General features: G+C 41.3%; 1 protein-coding gene and 1 long non-coding RNA gene across 2 annotated transcripts in view; both read left to right on the top strand.

Moving 5' to 3' along the window:
• Nucleotides 1–19,599, top strand: part of LOC128384327 (NACHT, LRR and PYD domains-containing protein 12-like) — a gene marked incomplete at its 3' end in the record, with an annotated part of 55,584 nt that overhangs the window by 7,935 nt on the left and 28,050 nt on the right. The gene's annotated exons all lie outside the window — the stretch shown is intronic.
• On the top strand, nt 7,426–17,698 carry LOC128355361 (uncharacterized). The gene is made up of 3 exons (XR_008321130.1): nt 7,426–7,489; nt 9,334–9,435; nt 17,645–17,698. It is a non-coding gene; the product is annotated as an uncharacterized LOC128355361 (long non-coding RNA).

Genomic DNA, 19,599 nt, shown 5'->3' on the forward strand with positions numbered 1-19,599 from the left:
AATTTAAGTGTTCCCTTAAGTTTTTTTGAACAGTGTTTGTCATTTAATCTTCAATGAAGACTCAATGTGCATAAATTCATGAAAATCTAGTATAATGAAAAGAATAACAAAAGATATATACAACACAGAATTACTGTCTTTAGGAATGCTGTCAAACAATATTTAGCTTTAAAGGCTTTCTTCTGCCAAAGTAATAACAGAATGGCATCAGATTAAACTCTGAGCTTCAGCAGTTGCAACCTCCAGCAGGAACATGTTTCTCTCCTATTACTTACCTTAAATGTATCTGCATGAGACCAACATACAGCAGGGGGCACCGAGTGTAAACGTGAAGGCCTGAAGGACAACATGATGTTTATTGAATTGAGAATCTTTTTAAGCTCATTAGATGAAATGTTGTGTGTGTTCAGTCTGTCAGGATGTCTGATCACAGAGGAAGGCTGTGCTTCTCTGGCCTCAGCTCTGAGCAACAACCCCTCCCATCTGAGAGAGCTGGACCTGGGATACAATCATCCAGGAGACACAGGAGAGAAGCTTCTGGCTGCTGGACTGAAGGATCCACACTGGAGACTGGACACTCTCAGGTATGGACAGATAGGTGGACACTCTCAGGTATGGACAGACAGGTGGACACTCTCAGGTATGGACAGACAGGTGGACACTCTCAGGTATGGACAGACAGGTGGACACTCTCAGGTATGGACAGACAGGTGGACAGTCTCAGGTATAAACAGACAGGTGGACACTCTCAGGTATGGACAGATAGGTGGACACTCTCAGGTATGGACAGACAGGTGGACACTCTCAGGTATGGACAGACAGGTGGACACTCTCAGGTATGGACAGACAGGTGGACAGTCTCAGGTATAAACAGACAGGTGGACACTCTCAGGTATGGACAGACAGGTGGACACTGTCAGGTATGGACAGACAGGTGGACACTCTCAGGTATAAACAGACAGGTGGACACTCTCAGGTATGGACAGATGGACAGACACTCTGACTAACTGAGGGACTCTGGTTCATGTTTAATGGTGGATATGAGTGAAGGTGTATGAAGCTGATTGTGTCTTTGTCTCTTCCTCCAGGATGGATCATGGTGGACCGCAGAGACTGAAACCTGGTGTGAGGAAGTGTGAGTGTGTTTTCAGTTTGATTCATGAGAACTTTGAGAAAAACTGGATGAAATATGAAAGTGAAAAAAGTTCAGAATGATGGCAATTTGGATTTAGCAGAAATGGGCGTGGCCTAAACTAACATTTATCTTGAACCAATGAATCCATGAAAAATGTTTTCCTTCTGTTTATTACAGTTCAGAAGTTAAAAGAGAAATGTGTTTGTAACAGACAACAGTTTGAGATGAAAATAACAGACTCGATGTGCAAAGACCTTCATTTTACGCCAAACTCCATAGTATTACTAAATATCTGTCAAGTTGACTGTTCATGTTCAAACTGAACTGAACTGTTGAATTTACATTCAGACAAACATCAGACGCAGCTGGAATGAAGGTTAACTTAGAAAAAAATTGAATAAATTCTCATCTAAAGGTCCACTTACTCTGTATCTCCAAAGCTTTCAGTCAAATCTCATGGTCTTCCTCAGTGATGGAGTGTCTCAGTTGTCATGGAGATGGTTTAAGTTTAAATGGTTTAATTTCAGTGATTGTCAGTAAAGTTACTAATAAATCAACAGATGATAAACTGCAGCTGTATTGTGTCTCGTTCTCTCCATCAGATGCCTGTGAACTGGAACTGGATCCAAACACAATGAACAGAGAACTCAAACTGTCTGACAACAACAGGACGATGACACGTGTGGAGAAGGATCAGTCATATCCTGATCATCCAGACAGATTTGATGTCTGGTCTCAGCTGCTGTGTAGAAATGATCTGACTGGTTGCTGTTACTGGGAGGTTGAGTCTAGAGGAAGAGTTGATATATCAGTGAGTTACAGAGGAATCAGCAGGAAAGGAAGCAGTGTTGACTGTATGTTTGGATATAATGATCAGTCCTGGAGTCTGAAGTGCTCTGATCAGGGTTGTTACTCTGTCTGGCACAATAAGAGAACAGCCTCCTCCATCTCCTCCTCCTCCTCCTCCTCCTCCTCCTCTGTCTCTAACAGAGTAGCAGTGTATGTGGACTGTACTGCTGGCACTCTGTCCTTCTACAGAGTCTCCTCTGACACACTGATCCACCTCCACACCTTCAACACCACATTCACTGAACCTCTGTATGCTGGGTTTTGGGTTGGTTCTGGTTCCTCAGTCTCTCTGTGTCCTCTGTAGGAGGGAGAGTCTCTCTGTGTCCTCTGTAGGAGGGATAGTCTCTCTGGTTCCTCTGTAGGAGGGAGAGTCTCTCTGGTTCCTCTGTAGGAGGGAGAGTCTCTCTGTGTCCTCTGTAGGAGGGAGAGTCTCACTGGTACCTCTGTAGGAGGGAGAGTCTCTCTGGTTCCTCTGTAAGAGGGAGAGTCTCACTGGTTCCTCTGTAGGAGGGAGAGTCTCTGGTTCCTCTGTAGGAGGGAGAGTCTCTCTGTGTCCTCTGTAGGAGGGAGAGTCTCTCTGTGTCCTCTGTAGGAGGGAGTGTCTCTCTGTGTCCTCTGTAGGAGGGAGAGTCTCTGGTTCCTCTGTAGGAGGGAGAGTCTCTCATGTGGACAGAAACTCTGCTGACTGAAGATCAGCTGCTGAAATCAAACATCACACACTCTGCACTGTGAAGCAGATCTGTCTCAGACTCAAACACTCAGTTATTTTTCCTTCTTCATGATTCATTGATGTTACTAATGAGAGTGTAGTTTGTGTTTAAATGTTATTTTTTTATATTGAGATTTACTTCCAGCCCCAGTAGATGATTGGCTGATGATCCATATCACCATGCGTTGTAAGTCCTAGTTTTTGTTTGTTTGAGGACGACTTGCCATAAACTCCTACAGCAGCACTCAAAGTGTATTTTAATTAATGGATGTAAAGGCTCCAATATTACTCATAGATGTGTATCTTCAATATATACGATGTATTTTTGTGTTCTAATTACTCCTTAACATGCTACGGTTATATTTCTTACATTTATTTTTGAGTTTAAGTTCTGATTCATATTTTCTACTCATAATTTTAATGTTGTTTTGAATACTAGAGTTATAGTTTTGATTTGTACATTTTTCGACATGTTCAAAGTACTCTTGATGTGTATTTTTTATTTCATGTTTTTAATTACACACAACTGCAAAGCACATGGAAGTTTAATTAGAGATGTTTTCCATGCTTACATTACAATACTCTATGTTAATCATAAGTATCTGTATAATCATCATCATGATGTCTGACATGTCCAGCTGTGGAAGCTCAGTGTGTTTTTATGGTTCTCACATGTATTTTATCACCATCATCAATAAAATCTACTCATGACATACTTGTTGAAAGCATCCTCACTTTACTGACACAATGGATAATATAACAAGCTTTTAAAATACAACTTCTTCTTCTTTATGACTATGGCTGCATGTTTGTTGTCCTGATGCAGAATAACTTCTGACAATCTGATGCCGTTTTATTATAGAGAATAAATATAACTAGAAAATTCCAGGGAAATTTTGAGTGCCACGGGGCTGCTGCTGGGATGAGTACATGATTTATTTTTTCTCAAATACGACACACTTGTGTATTGTGAGTGTATGCACAACATTTACAAAGTTCAATTTTACCTTGAAGATGTATGGCACATTAAGTGCATCAGGCCATGCCAGGAAACATAAGTGAATACTTTTCTTACTACAACATCTAACTGCACTGTGTAAATAACGCACTGATCATATGGAGCACCAGGTTGAAACCAGTACATTATGAATGTACTTTATTCTCAACTTAACATCCCTGAAAATATTAAGTAAATGTTAATCATATTTAAGCATAAACAATATTTATTTAAACTAATTAAATAAAGTCAAGTCATTTTTTCACAGACAGGAACATCACTGTTATGAAATTATTAAATACATCTTATCATTAAGAGAGTAGATATTATTTTCTTTTTGATTTTAAATTACTTAGTTGTATGAAATTATATTACTCATTATAATTATGTACATTACTTCTATTGATAAATGTTGAATATTTTTATACACCCCAAATCATACAACTACAATACAAAACAAAACAATGCAATAAAACTATTTATTGTGTCCTCAGTAAACATGAATTAATCACTCCATTCAAATGAATTAGCTCAGTTAACTGGCAAAACAGACAGACAGGAATTAGCCAATCACAAAAAAGATACTCAGTTTCTGCTCAGCAGGGGGCGCTGAGTGCTTTTAAGCTCATTAAATCAACTGTTGTGTGTGTTCAGTCTGTCAGGATGTCTGATCACAGAGGAAGGCTGTGCTTCTCTGGCCTCAGCTCTGAACTCCAACCCCTCCCATCTGAGAGAGCTGGACCTGAGCTACAATCATCCAGGAGACTCAGGAGAGAAGCTTCTGTCTGCTGGACTGGAGGATCCACACTGGAGACTGGACACTTTCAGGTATGAACAGACAGGTGGACACTCTCAGGTATTGACAGATGGACAGACTCTGACTAACTGAGGGACTCTGGTTCATGTTTAATGGTGGATATGAGTGAAGGTGTATGAAGCTGATTGTGTCTTTGTCTCTTCCTCCAGGATGGACCATGGTGGACCGCAGAGACTGAAACCTGGTCTGAGGAAGTGTGAGTGTGTTTTCAGTTTGATTGATGAGAACTTTGAAAAAATCTGGAGGAAATCTGTAATATTTGTGCCCACATGGTGGCGCTACCTGCTCCAAAATGTCCCTCGTGTCTCTCCTGCAGATACAGTTCGTTCATTCATACTGACTTCAGCTGTTTGGACAAAAAACTGTTTGTAACAGACGACAGTTTGAGATGAAAATAACAGACTTGACACCAAACACATGAAAAAACATGAATATTACTGAATATCACTGTCATGTTGTAAGCTCAGTGTGAAGAAAAAGTGATTTCCACTCCTCGTTTGACTGCTCATAGTTTGAAAAGTTTACATGTTATGTAAAAACAGTTTGGTGTTTTGGAGAGAGCACAAATTTTCCTCCGTTTTAAAGTTTGAATCACATTTCTACGAGCAGGTATGAGAGAGCTAGGAGACTCAGAAAAAAGGTGACATTTTGTGAGTTTAAAAAAAAATTCCCATTAATTTCCAATGGAGAATTATTCCCGTTTTTTTGGGAATAACTTTGGAAAAATTGGAATTTCAACACCAAAAGTCATAGCACCTCTTTCCCGATCGAGCCGCACGTTTGCCCCGTGGCACTAAATATACAGTATTGTATGTGTAAGGAAGCTGTGAGAGGACAAACTGGAAAAACTGTGTGTGACTCATTATGTTTGGTTCATATTGTCAGCTGAGCAGAGCAGCAGGATACAAACACCAAACACTGAAGCAGAAAAAAGGTTTTTATTCCTGAAACATGAAAAAAAGAGAGAAGCTCAGCTGATAAATGATCCAACAAGGACTGGACTGAAAACCAGACTTAAATATGAACTGTATTAATAAGTCAATGAACAGGTGACCAGATGAGGGCAGGCTGGGAGGGGCAGGGAGGTTGGTGTGTTGCCCCTCCCTCTTGTTTCTGGAGTTGGGTTTGGTCTGTCAATCACTGCCTCACCTGATTACACACCTGCCTGCAATCAAGTCATCAAGCCATCTACTCTGCTGCTGCATATAAGCCAGGCTCAACCTCGTAGTAAGTGTGTGTCTGCTTCAGATTACCTGACCGATGTTACAAATCAACTGGTTTTCCTGTTAACTGGTCACCTTGTCTATGGTCACCAGCTCTGATCCAGGGGAAACTCAGAGGATTCATGTACCTGCCTGCCCACTCCAACCACACTGGACCTCAACACTAGAATCAGGACTTCAGTAAAAAGGACTTTATAATATCTCAATGACAATAAACTCAGCTCTGTTGTACACACTCCTGTTTCCAGTTCTGTGTTCTGCACATTGAGTCGAAAGAAACAAATTTAACATCTGAACAATTCAGCTGTTCATGTGTCAGACTTTTCATTTTAAGGGACAACTGCAGAGGTGAAGATTTAATAGACAGAATCATCATCATCATCATCATCATCATCATCATCATCATCACTTGATGTGACAGCAGCTTCCTGTGTTTAAATGTTGATGGTGGACGAGGTTTCACTCTGGTTTCATTTAGACCACTGACTGTCAGAGTATTGTTTCTCTCTCGTGTGAAGACTATCTCTCCATTCTACATATTCCATATGTTTGGAGACTGACCCCACTGGGGCAGCTGTTGTGGGCAGCCTGAGTAGACGGACCGCTCTTCCCTCTGCAGCCGTGACTGAGACAGCCAGAGGTGACAACTCATCCTCCAGAGGGAGGCCAAAGCCCGGCTGGTCGCCACCGCCAGAGGTGAGCACACCTGCTGCACCTCAGCAGCTAGGCCGGAGTTGGCCAAAGCACATCCATCACCTCTGATGAGGCCGGATGTTATGAGGAACTTTTATGGCAGTGTGTGAGGCAGCGCTGCCGTCATTACGTACTGCCATAAAAGTTGGCAAAGACACAAACTATCTGGATAATACTTCACACAATGGGCCAAATTTACTGCACGTTTAGTTTGCATGTGTTTTGAGAATAATTGTGTAAACAACAGGTGCAGACAGCAGTATTTAAATGAGGGTTTTGTGTCTTAATGGAGAGTTTGGACGAGCAGAAACCTGATGGTTCTAGTTCTAGTGGGAAAGGTTAACAAATATACTGAGTTCCAGCAGAGAACCTAGGTTACCATGTAACCATCCGTTCCAGTAGAAGTCATGAAATTATCTTTTCTGGGCTGAATTTATGTATAAGTACTCCGATGTTCATCTAAATAAAGTTTTCTTGGAGCAGTATCTAGTAGCTGTTAGTGCCTGCAGTGCAGATGTCATTTAGTTCAAGTTTAAAGAACAAAAACAGTCAGTGAGCACATACAGTATCTTCCCTAATATGTTTGTTTCATACTCATGTTTTTACACTTTTAAATCTACTAGCAGCTAACGATTCTAATAATAACTGATGAAGCGATAGCTGATGAAGATTCATACTGTTGTCTGTTAATGTTTGACTTGAGTTCTACCAAAGTTCAGAGCTGTTTTAATGATCTATTGTCTGATGTTTTCAGTCACATCGTAGATCGACCAATGAGGACAGTATGGTTTTTGCAGCATTACAGAGGACAGCATGTGTATGAGGATACATGATAGCTGATGAAGATTCATACTGTCTGTTAATGTTTGAGTCCAAAGTTCAGAGCTGCTGTTCTGTTATCAGATTTCCAGGCTGTATGTAAACGAACAGACCTATAAACCTGCTGCTGTGAGTTACATGTTTCTTCTTCTTCTGTTTGTTTAAATGGCAGAAAGGCTGGTTGAAGCTGCTGATATATTTAACCGTCACTCATCAGCTTCATTCAAATGATTTTCAGCATCTAAAGGTAACGTAGCCGACAGTTTTCATCATGTTTGTGTCAGCAGATGTTAAAATGATGTGATAACAGTAGAGATGGAAGTTATAGTGATGTGTTATGTTACAGCTTAAGAAATAATAATGTTCATTGATATTAATATTACTACTGTAATGCACATTGTTCCAATATTCTAGAACTATGTAAACTTTCACTGACTGCTAAACTATAAAATGATTTATGAGTATGAACATGTAATAAACAGTATGTACTCGATATAATATAAAGATTATTTTCAATATTGTAAAAAGATGCACCTTTAACACAGTATTTTTAATTTAAAAGTGAAGTGTGTCTTATACACCGGTGTGTCCTATTCACCTGTAAAATAAGAGATGTTGGATCTGGATATTATTATAGGTCTGTAAAAGGCTCCACACTAAGAACGACACAGCTACACACTGTATTAAACATGTAAAGTTACTGTGTTCTTTTAAAAGGTTAAATTGAAACTTAGCGTGAACTGAACCCGGTCTGAGTTAATATACCGGTCCATTTCAGTTAAATCATTGTTGTTTTGTTTCAGGTGTAATATGTGTGTTTTAAATAAAAGTAAAAAGAGTTTTGGAGTATAAACATATGTGCTTGTAAATTAATAACTACTGATGCATTGGAATAAACCAGTCTTCCTATAAACAGCGGTGTCAGACACGCGCTGCACGCTCCCAGCTGTTTCGGAAAACCGACTATTGATGACCCGTTAATTCTGCATGTTGTACAGAAAAGTGATAATTAAAGTCAATTGAAAAAGTTTTGGAGTATAAACATATGTGTTTATGAATTAATAACTACTGATGCATTCATATAAACCAGTCTTTAACAGAAAACTGTTTTTCCAGCATGACGGCGCCCAAAATAGACTGCGTCTACGAACCGTTTTTTACGGTAGTAAACCACCTCACCCAACAACCGAAATTGGGTGTTAAAGGGTTTGGGTATTTATTGGGTACATTTATTGTACTAGATTTTAGATAAACAGGCCAAAGTGATTGACTTTTATTTTTGGAAAACTGTTTCTTGAAGTCATTATTTGTGTGTTTAATTGGTCATGTTCATATTAACGGTCACCTCCAGTCAGTCATCTTGAACCTAATAAACATTATGGTTAATGATTTACAGGTAATAAAACCATAGAGTTAGGGAATTTCCCATCATGTACTGGGTCTAGTCTTTGCCGTCATCGCAAGGCCACATTAAATCTTGACTGGAAGACACTGTCTCCTCTGAGATAGTAGTAGGCAGTGAGTCTGCTCCTTTTGGGGAAAACAGGAGGCACCCTGATAGTGTTGCTGTAGCAGCAGAGGTCAGGTGTGTGTTTTCATGTCTCTCTCTGAACGGAGTAGAGGTAACTGTAGATAGAGGTTGATATGATGAAGCTGTGGGATGGAGGACAAAGGGCCTGAGTTGTGTCTAAGCACTGTTCTTATCTGTAAACCAGTAGACTAATTTCTATATGCTGTAAATGTGTTGGATCTGCACATATTTGGCTGGCTCAACCTGAGGCATTATGTGTGTGGTTTAAGACTTTCTCTGGAGGACAGAAACTTCAGACTTTAAGGGAGCATCAGAACAGAACATGTACTGATTATTCATTCACTTCTTGATGAAGCTATTAAACCTTTTCAACCCTGTCTACTCTAATGTACCCATACTGATGTATGGGCCGCATATTTACAAACACATAACAATATACGATTAAATGTGTTAAAAGAAAGTGACAGAAAAAGTGTTGAAAACTTCTTTTCAGTCATGATATTCAGCTTTTTAATCACCTTGTTGTAATGAATGAGCATGTTGTTTGTGTTTGTGTGAAGGTGTTTCTCTGCTATGGATCAGTGTGAGGACAGAGAGGAGGGAGTCCCTCCCTCTAAAAGCTCTCTGTGTGGGGAACATGACAGCCAGACCAAAGCTCAGAGGTGAGATGAGGATCTCTAACTGTCCATCACTGTTCTCCACTCACATCACTCCACCATCATTATTCACACTCACTGTCACATCTGACACTGAACTACTGAATAATAAGTCACAATAACTCACTAACTTTGTGAGTTAACAAAGAGCTCAACCACTGATTAGTCAACTAATCAACTAAGATGAGACAGCATCTTTCATCAGATGATGTTTTGATGAACAGGAGAACGTTTCTCATCCACTGTCTTCTTACTGATTTTCATTCTGCTTCTAAAACTTCAGCTGCTGACAGTCTGGTCAAAATTCATCTTTTTAAACTCTTTGATTTGTTAATTGTTTGTTTGTATCAGGATGCAGCAGCAGAGTGCAGACTCTCCTGAACCCAGCTGTGTGTCCATGGAGAGTGATGACTCTATGGATCGTCCTATTGACATTAAAGATGAACAACCTGCTGATGAAAGGTAAGAATTTAAAACATGTTGGTCGGATGTTTGGGAATAAACCTCCTGTTTAATGTGGGGCCAGGTGAACAAGGCACAAACACCACAGACTGGTTCAATGGAAACAGCTTTAATGCTTAGAAACCAACAGACAGACTCACAGACCATAAAGAAAAAGCTGTTCATATTAGTTTCAAACCAGCAGGAACAGACAGTAGATGTAGTGAGGAACTGATGAGGGAATCACACAGTGGCAGCCACAACAGTCACTCTGTTTAATTCTGGCTTTCAAACCTTAATTTCTTTGGTGTTAATGTAGCGCCCTGTTAGATTATAGCCAGCAGGGGGCAGTGTGAGTGTGTTTCTAGCAGAATACTGCCAGGTTAGGCCAAAGAGGAAGTGTTTGTGGTGTACGGCATTCTGGGAAAGAAGAAAGAAAGCGAGCGCGCGTACAGAGACTTTCCGGCATGTTGTTGTGTTTTTGCCAGTACCGCTGTGAAAATAAAAGTAACGTTTACCACACCACGTCGTTGTGTTGTAGTGGTGTAACAATTTGGAGGTCCCACCGAGATTTTTGAAAGTGTATTTTGCGGCGGACGACTCTGTTCAACTACGGAAAAAGACTGAAGACGTCGGACATGTGTGAGAGCAGCAAGTCAACTGAAGAAGCGGTAGCTTAAGGTAACAGTTGAAGTCTAGCTAGGTCGACACGTCCCGTTTTGTTGTTTTTCTATGGTGTTGACAGTGAATAAAACGCTACGCAATTATGTCCGAATGCAGAGAAGAGCTACTGATGGAGATAGAAGCGAAACTGCTCGGACTGACTGTGGAAGAACTGCACCGAGTCTGTGAGCTCTGTAAAATAGCGGAAGACATTAAAAACAAGACTCGTCGTGCTTTGGTCAAGCATATCACAAAGTTTTGTGAGCGTGAGGACTTTCTGGAGAGGGAGGACGAAGGCATGTCGGTGCTTTTGGAGCTGAACGACGCACTCGACGCTCTGCGAGAGGGCCCGAGGGAGACCGACGACGGGGAAGCACCGCCGTTCGTCCTGGCACCTGCGGCTGCGGAGGAGAGTGAGGTCGAGGCGGCTCGCGCAGCTCAGCCCACGTCGGAAGGACAGCAGGGAGACCGCACACCGCCCGTGCCGACGCTGGAGACACACACCGCTCCGGAGACAGCGCGGGAGGAGGTGACTTCACGCAGAGGTAGAAACTCCCTCAGTAACAGCTGCTGTGCTTCCAGTGGCTTCAGAAAGGACTTCCGGATAAATGGACATGTTGGTGAGTCCACATCAAGGGACATCCTCAGCTTTAGCAGTCTTGAACACCAGATTGAAGGGGGTTTAAGGAAGGGCTACACGGAAATGGAAATAATGGAGGCTGTGATTCGTGCTGTAAATCCTGGCTTGAAATTGAGAAGTTACCTGGAAGGAAAAAGAGATCTCACTTTAGCCACACTCAGACAAATCTTAAGAACACATTATGCTGAAAAGGATGCAACTGTACTGTACCAACAACTGACAAAAGCTGTACAGAGCCCTGGCGAAACTGCACTTGACTTCCTGGTCAGAGTACTTGATCTGCGACAAAAAGTTATATTTGCATCTGAGCGAGCCCAGTCTGGCCTGAAATATAACCGAGAACTTGTCCAAAGCCAGTGTTTCCAGTCCATCATGACAGGCTTATCAAACGACAACATAAGAGCAGAAATGAGGATGTATCTGCAGGATGAGCTCAGTAGTGATGAGTTGCTTCTTCTGAAAATGCAGATAGCTCAGCATAATGAAAGTGAGAGGGTCCAAAAGATTAAAGTCACAAATAAAGCCACTCATAGAGCAAGTCTGAGCATAGTAGAGCAAAGTGATGATAATGACTCTTACACAACAACAGTAACAGCTAAACCAAGCAAACCAACTCGAGAAAATCCTTTATTTGCAAAAATAGAGGAGAGCAACACAGCAATAAGGGAACTCACAGGCCAAGTAGCATCACTTGTGCAAACTGTCCAATGTGGGAGGCAAAACAGTGATGTCAGTCATACCAAAGCTCCAGCCAATGCTTTTAAGAGACCTAAGAGACAATGTGTAGCATGTCAGCAGGACAAAAAGGACTGCAACCATTGTTTTAGGTGCGGTAGTGACACACATTGGGCTAAAGGGTGCAGAGTCGGGGGCAGACAGAAGTCGTCGGAAAACTCGCAGAGGTTGTGACAGGGGGACATGGCATGACCTCAGAGTTAAAGTCCCAACATGACCCAAAACTGAACCCCCAAGCAGAACCTGTAAATTTGGGTGCCATGAAGGGGTTAAGAAAGACATTACCCACTCGCCACCCCACAGCACATTCAAAGTCACATGTGGAGCTCAAAGAAGAGAAACCCTCCGGCCCATACAATCTCAGTTCAAAACGCAAACGAGTTGCACAGCTTATCGGAAAAAAATGTCTTGTCTGGTGCAAGATGAACACTGTGAAGACTCAAGCCTTGTGGGACACCGGAGCACAAGTGTCCATCATGAGTGAGGCATGGAAATCCCAAAACTTACCTGATGCAGAAATCCGTCCTATCAGTGAACTGTTAAGTGATGATGAACTACTGGATGTATGGCTCAGAAATCCCCTTTCAGGGCTGGGTACCAGTTAGTTTCAGTCTGTGTGACCCAAAAGTTAAAGCAGCAGTGTCTGATGATATACTGGTTCCAGTGCTAGTGAGTAAGGACATAGTTCAGAGACCCATCATAGGATTTAATGCCATTGTTGAGATGTTGTTAAGCAAAAATGATCAGGTCCAGCCGAGTGACATCATTGCAGTGCTAAGAAACTCACTTAGGATAGGATCAGGAAAGGTAGAAGCACTACTAAATGTCATTCAGGGAGCTACAACTGAGAATGTTCCTTACATTGTCAGTACAGGGCGCACAGCTACTGTAGTTCCAGCAGGACAAATGAGGTGTATCACCTGTTCTTGCAAAACAGATCTGAAAGTGAAAGCTGAAATGTTATTTGAACCTGAGGTAAATCTGTCAGTAGACGAGGGACTCACAATTAACTGTCAGCTGTTAAATGTTAACTGTTCCACACGTAAAGTTAACATTGTTGTGAAAAATGCCACACAACATGACATCACAATGCCAGGCAAAACTGTGATAGGGGGCATACAGAGAATAACAGACAGTTATCTTGTGCAGCCAGAGGAACAACAGGTTAATTCAGTAACTGTTGAAACTCCCCAGACTCCATCATGCTCCACCGCAGACCCACCTCAGGACGATCCCCATGAAAAACTTTTTGATCCACCTGTCAGCCTGGACCACTTGACCAGTGAGCAGCAAGCAGTGGTCAAGCAAATGCTCAGAGAGGAATCAGCAACATTTGCTAGGAACAAAGACGACATTGGATACATTGAAAACCTAAAAATGGACATTAATTTAACTGATGAGGTCCCAGTAGCCAAAACATACAATGCCATACCTCGTCCATTGTATGATGAGGTCAAGAATCACATCCAGGACTTGCTGAATAAAGGTTTCATCCGCAAATCTACTTCCCCATATGCAGCTGCAGTAGTTTGCGTGAGGAAAAGAGATGGGAGTCTAAGACTTTGTATTGACTACAGGGGGCTTAATAAAAAAACAATCCCAGACAGACATCCCATACCACGGATCCAGGAGATACTTGATGGTCTGGGAGGGAATGCTTGGTTCAGTGTGTTGGACCAAGGTAAAGCTTACCATCAAGGTAATGTCAGCGAGGACTCAAAGAAACTCACAGCCTTCACCACCCCGTGGGGACTGTACGAATGGAACAGGATCCCATTTGGCCTCACAAATGCACCCTCCGCTTTTCAGCGTAGTATGGAGGAGAGCCTTGAAGGTCTCAGAGACAAAATATGTATTCCATACTTAGATGATGTGCTGGTCTATAGCAAAACTTTCACGCAGCATGTAGAAGATGTGAGATCTGTCCTCAAACAACAGCGAGCTTGTGGAATAAAATTGAGACCAGACAAGTGTGACTTGTTCAAAAATGAAGTCCGTTATGTTGGTAAAGTGATCTCAGCTGAAAGCTACAAAATGGACAATAAAGAAATAGAGACTGTACAAGCATTAAAGACAAAACCCCCAACTAACATCAAAGAACTGCGCAAACTTCTTGGTTTTCTAGGTTATTATAGGAGTTATGTGCAGGACTTCTCTCGTCATGCTAAATGCTTGTATGATCTTCTCTCAGGAGGCGGAGCCCAAACTACTGGATCAAAACCCACCTTCCGGTCAGCAGGGGCAGGACAGCTCCCCCCACATCACAAAATAGTGTGGACTGACACTCATCAAACAGCCTTGAACTACTTAATTGATGTTTTGACTAACCCACCTGTTATGGCTTATCCAAGGTTTGAGGATCCCTTCATTCTTCACATCGACGCATCGGAACAGGGGCTGGGGGCGGTCTTGTATCAGAGGCAGGAAGGCAGGCTCAGAGTTATTGGGTACGGTTCACGGACATTGACACCTGCAGAAAAAAACTATCGCTTACATTCAGGTAAGCTTGAGTTTTTAGCGCTCAAATGGGCCGTTACAGATAGATTTAGAGACTATTTGTTTTATGCGCCCTCTGTAACAATATACAGTGACAACAATCCAGTCACATATGTTTTGAGCACAGCTAAATTAAATGCCACCGGACATCGCTGGGTGTCCGAGCTTGCTGACTTCAACATAACACTCAAGTATCGCCCAGGGAAAGCTAACGTGGACGCAGATTTCCTATCTTGCGCGCCTGTGAATATGGACTCTTATATGAGCGAGTGCACAGAGCAGTGCTCCCCTGAAGCTTTGAGTGTGATATTTAGCACAGTTGAAACATTGAAACAACAGGAAGTGGACTGGATCTCAGTCATTTCCTGCAGTCCACATGTGCAGGAGTTAACAGCTGTAAATCAGCCAGATGTAAAAGTAACACATCAAGAGTTACTGCAAGCACAGTTACGAGACTCTGTCATATCCCGTGTTCTCCAGTGGAAGGCATCTGGTCAAAAACCAGACAAAAGTGTCATGAGCAGAGAAACAGTGAAAACCAAACAGTTGCTTCATGAATGGAGGAGACTGTATGTTTCCCAGGAGGGTCTGTTGCAACGTAAAACGTCGACTTTCACTCAAATCGTGCTTCCAGAAGAGTACAAAGACTTTGTTTACAAGTACCTTCACTGTGAGATGGGACACTTAGGGGTAGAGCGGGTGGTAAACCTTGCTAGGCAAAGGTTTTATTGGCCTGGGATGCAAAAAGACATTGAGTTTTTCATAACAAAAGTTTGTAAATGTAACATCCAGAAAAAACCCACAGTGTATAGCAGAGCCCCCATGTGTCACTTACCTGCTACAGCTCCTTTTGAAATGGTTTCCATTGACTATCTTCACCTTGAAAAAAGCAGGGGAGGGTATGAATATATTTTAGTGATCATTGACAACTTCACTAAATTTGCTCAGGCTTATCCAACCCGTAACAAGTCAGGCAAGACAGCAGCAGAAAAAATCTTTAATGATTTTTCACTCAAATTCGGTTTTCCTGCAAAAATACACCATGACCAAGGTAGAGAATTTGAGAACCACTTGTTCAGACAGCTGCAAAAATACACGGACATGACAAACTCAAAGACAACTCCCTATCATCCGCAAGGGAACCCAGCTGAAAGATTTAATCGCACGTTGTTGTCGATGCTGAGGACCTTGGACGAGGAAAAAAAGGGAAATTGGAGTGACTATGTTGGTAAAGTTGTTCACGCCTACAACTGCACCACGAGCGAGGCAACTGGATATTCTCCTTTTTACCTGCTCTTCGGTAGACATCCCCGTTTGCCTATTGATTTGATGTTTGGAATAAATGAAAAGGAAGGATTTATTTCACATCAGGAATATGCTCAAAGATGGCAACAGCAGATGAAAGAAGCATACGACATAGCATCCAAAACCATTAAAAAGACTAATGTGAGAGGAAAAACATATTATGATAAAAAAAGACTGAGTTCAGTGCTTTCCCCAGGTGACAGAGTCCTCGTTAGGAATATGTCAGAGCGAGGAGGACCAGGTAAATTGCGTTCATATTGGGAGGGTCAAATACACATAGTGGTCTCTCGTAAGGGGGAAGACAGCCCAGTTTATGAGGTAAAACCCGAACGTGGCACAGGAAGGGGCAAAGTTCTCCATCGTAACATGCTGATGCCATGCAATGCTTTGCCACTTCAGGAATCAGCTCAAAGCACTGTGAAAAGACAAAATCCTCAGATTCAAAAAGAGAGGAAACACAAGAACAGTAAACCAAAGGAAACATCAGAGGACTCAGAGAGTTCAGATGAGGAGGCTTGTTTCTGGGCTCACAAACTGAGGCACCATCATCATCATGAGGAGCATAGGGAGCAAAGTGCTGCACCTCCTGTTACTCCTGAACCAGAACCTCAGCCTGAACTTCATGCTGAAGAAGAGGAGTTCAATATGGAAATGCTTGTGGACAATGATGTGACTGAAAATGTCACCACTGGACATGACACTCTTGAGATTACACAAACTGTTCCTTCTGTAGACCTGCCCAGCACACAGGAGCCAGAGTCCCCTGACACTCTGCCACGCAGGTCACAGAGGGAGAGAAGACCTCGAGAGACACTGACATATGACTCATTAGGCCGACCCACTCATCGTGTGGTGGGGCCTCACACTAACTCCATGTATGTTGATACACTGGCACCCATGTATGGACAATGTAGTGTGCCCTGGCTCCTTCCACAGATGTTTGGAGCACACCTGGTTGGTCCTACTTTTGTTCCTACGGGATACTACTGAAAGAAGTGTTTTGTTTATTATGAACTGTGGTCAATATTTGAAAAAAATGGACACATGAGCACATAAGTTTGTGAACTGAGTTGCTACTGTCCATATGTGTGCCACAGGACAATACAGACTGAAGTAAGATGAACATAAAAAGAGTTTTGTTTTTCAAGATGTAAGAAACACAGTACAGATGAAGTGTTATTACTGCATTGTTTATGTTAATGAACAGAAGTTCTATTCACAACCCATATGGTAAAGATTAGTTATGACATTAAAAGATGTAAATGGAATAATTTCAGTAGACAAGTTTTAGTGGAAAGTCTCCATGGAGTACATAGTGAGAAAATGGAAATTATTTTTGTCTCAAAGCATAAATATGGTACTGTACTTTTGTTACAACTACTCAGAAGTAGACTAGACACTGAAGTGTTTCTGTAAGAGTAAAGTGTGAAGAGATCACATAGTATATAATTGTACTGTATACTTATGGTAAAACCATTTAAATGCACTTTAATCCATTAATTTCTTTATAACTTTCAATAGAAAGGTATTGTCATTGTGTAACATGTTGAATTGAAAATGTTATCTTCAGATGTAGTTATTAGTTGAATATTTCTGCCACATTCTTTAATCAAACTGCACTATAAATGCTAATGTTGAGGACAACATGTGTTTAGCAGGGGAGGATTGTAGCGCCCTGTTAGATTATAGCCAGCAGGGGGCAGTGTGAGTGTGTTTCTAGCAGAATACTGCCAGGTTAGGCCAAAGAGGAAGTGTTTGTGGTGTACGGCATTCTGGGAAAGAAGAAAGAAAGCGAGCGCGCGTACAGAGACTTTCCGACATGTTGTTGTGTTTTTGCCAGTACCGCTGTGAAAATAAAAGTAACGTTTACCACACCACGTCGTTGTGTTGTAGTGGTGTAACATTAACTACATGTTTTTGTCACTTCATTATTAGTATCAGGATGCAGCAGCAGAGAGCAGACTCTCCTGAACCCACCTGTGTGTCCATATGTGTCCTTATGTTTGTGTCAGCAGATGTTAAAATGATGTGATAACAGTAGAGATGGTAGTTATAGTGATGTGTCATGTTACAGCTTAAGAAATAATAATGTGCATTGATATTAATATTACTACTGTACTGCACATTGTTCCAATATGATAGCACTATGTAAACTTTCACTGACTGCTAAACTATAAAATGATTTATATGAGTATGAACGTGTAATAAACAGTATGTACTCAATATAATATAAAGATTATTTTCAATATCGTAAAAAGATGCACCTTTAACACAGTATTTTTAATTTAAAAGTGAAGTGTGTCTTATACACCGGTGTGTCCTATTCACCATAAAATAAGAGACATTGGATCTGCATATTATTATAGGTCTGTAAAAGGCTCCACACTAAGAACGACACAGCTACACACTGTATTAAATATATAAAGTTACTGTGTTCTTTTAAAAGGTTTAATTGAAACTTAGCGTGAACTGAACCCGGTCTGAGTTAATATACCGGTCCAGTTCAGTTAAATCATTGTTGTTTTGTTTCAGGTGTAATATGTGTGTTTTAAATAAAAGTAAAGAGAGTTTTGGAGTATAAACATATGTGCTTATAAATGAATAACTACTGATGCATTCACATAAACCCGTCTTTAATAGAAAAGTGTTAACCACCTCACCTAACAACCGAAACTGGGTGTTGAAGGGTTTGGGTACGATGACATTCATTGTACTAGATTTTAGATAAACAGGCCAAAGTGATTGACTTTTATTTTTGTAAAACTGTTTCTTGAAGTCAGTATTTGTGTGTTTAATTGGTCATGTTCATATTAACGGTCACCTCCATTCAGTTATCTTGAACCTAATAAACATTATGGTTAATGATTTACAGGTAATAAAACCATAGAGTTAGGGAATTTCCCATCATGTACTGGGTCTAGTCTTTGCCGTCATCGCAAGGCCACATTAAATCTTGACTGGAAGACACGGTCTCCCCTTGAGATAGTAGTAGGCAGTGAGTCTGCTCCTTTTGGGGAAAACAGGAGGCACCCTGATAGTGTTGCTGTAGCAGCAGAGGTCAGATGTGTGTTTTTCATGTCTCTCTCTGAACGAAGTAGACGTAACTGTAGTCAGAGGTTGATATGGTGAAGCTGTGGGATGGAGGACAAAGGGCCTGAGTTGTGTCTAAGCACTGTTCTTATCTGTAGACTAATTTCTATATGCTGTAAATGTGTTGGATCTGCACATATTTGGCTGGCTCAACCTGAGGCATTATGTGTGTGGTTTAAGACTTTCTCTGGAGGACAGAAACTTCAGACTTTAAGGGAGCATCAGAACAGAACATGTACTGATTATTCATTCACTTCTTGATGAAGCTAATAAACCTTTTCAACCCTGTCTACTCTAATGTACCCATACTGATGTATGGGCCGCATATTTACAAACACATAACAATATACGATTAAATGTGTTAAAAGAAAGTGACAGAAAAAGTGTTGAAAACTTCTTTTCAGTCATGATATTCAGCTTTTTAATCACCTTGTTGTAAAGAATGAGCATGTTGTTTGTGTTTGTGTGAAGGTGTTTCTCTGCTATGGATCAGTGTGAGGACAGAGAGGAGGGAGTCCCTCCCTCTAAAAGCTCTCTGTGTGAGGAACATGACAGCCAGACCAAAGCTCAGAGGTGAGATGAGGATCTCTGACTGTCCATCACTGTTCTCCACTCACATCACTCCACCATCATTATTCACACTCACTGTCACATCTGACACTCAACTACTGAATAATAAGTCACAATAACTCAGAATGAACTACTAACTTTGTGAGTTTACAAAGAGCTCAACCACTGATTAGTCAACTAATCAACTAAGATGAGACAGCATCTTTCATCAGATGACATTTTGATGAACA

Source organism: Scomber japonicus, chromosome 1 (assembly GCF_027409825.1).
Source record: "Scomber japonicus isolate fScoJap1 chromosome 1, fScoJap1.pri, whole genome shotgun sequence".
NCBI classification, from domain to species: domain Eukaryota; kingdom Metazoa; phylum Chordata; class Actinopteri; order Scombriformes; family Scombridae; genus Scomber; species Scomber japonicus.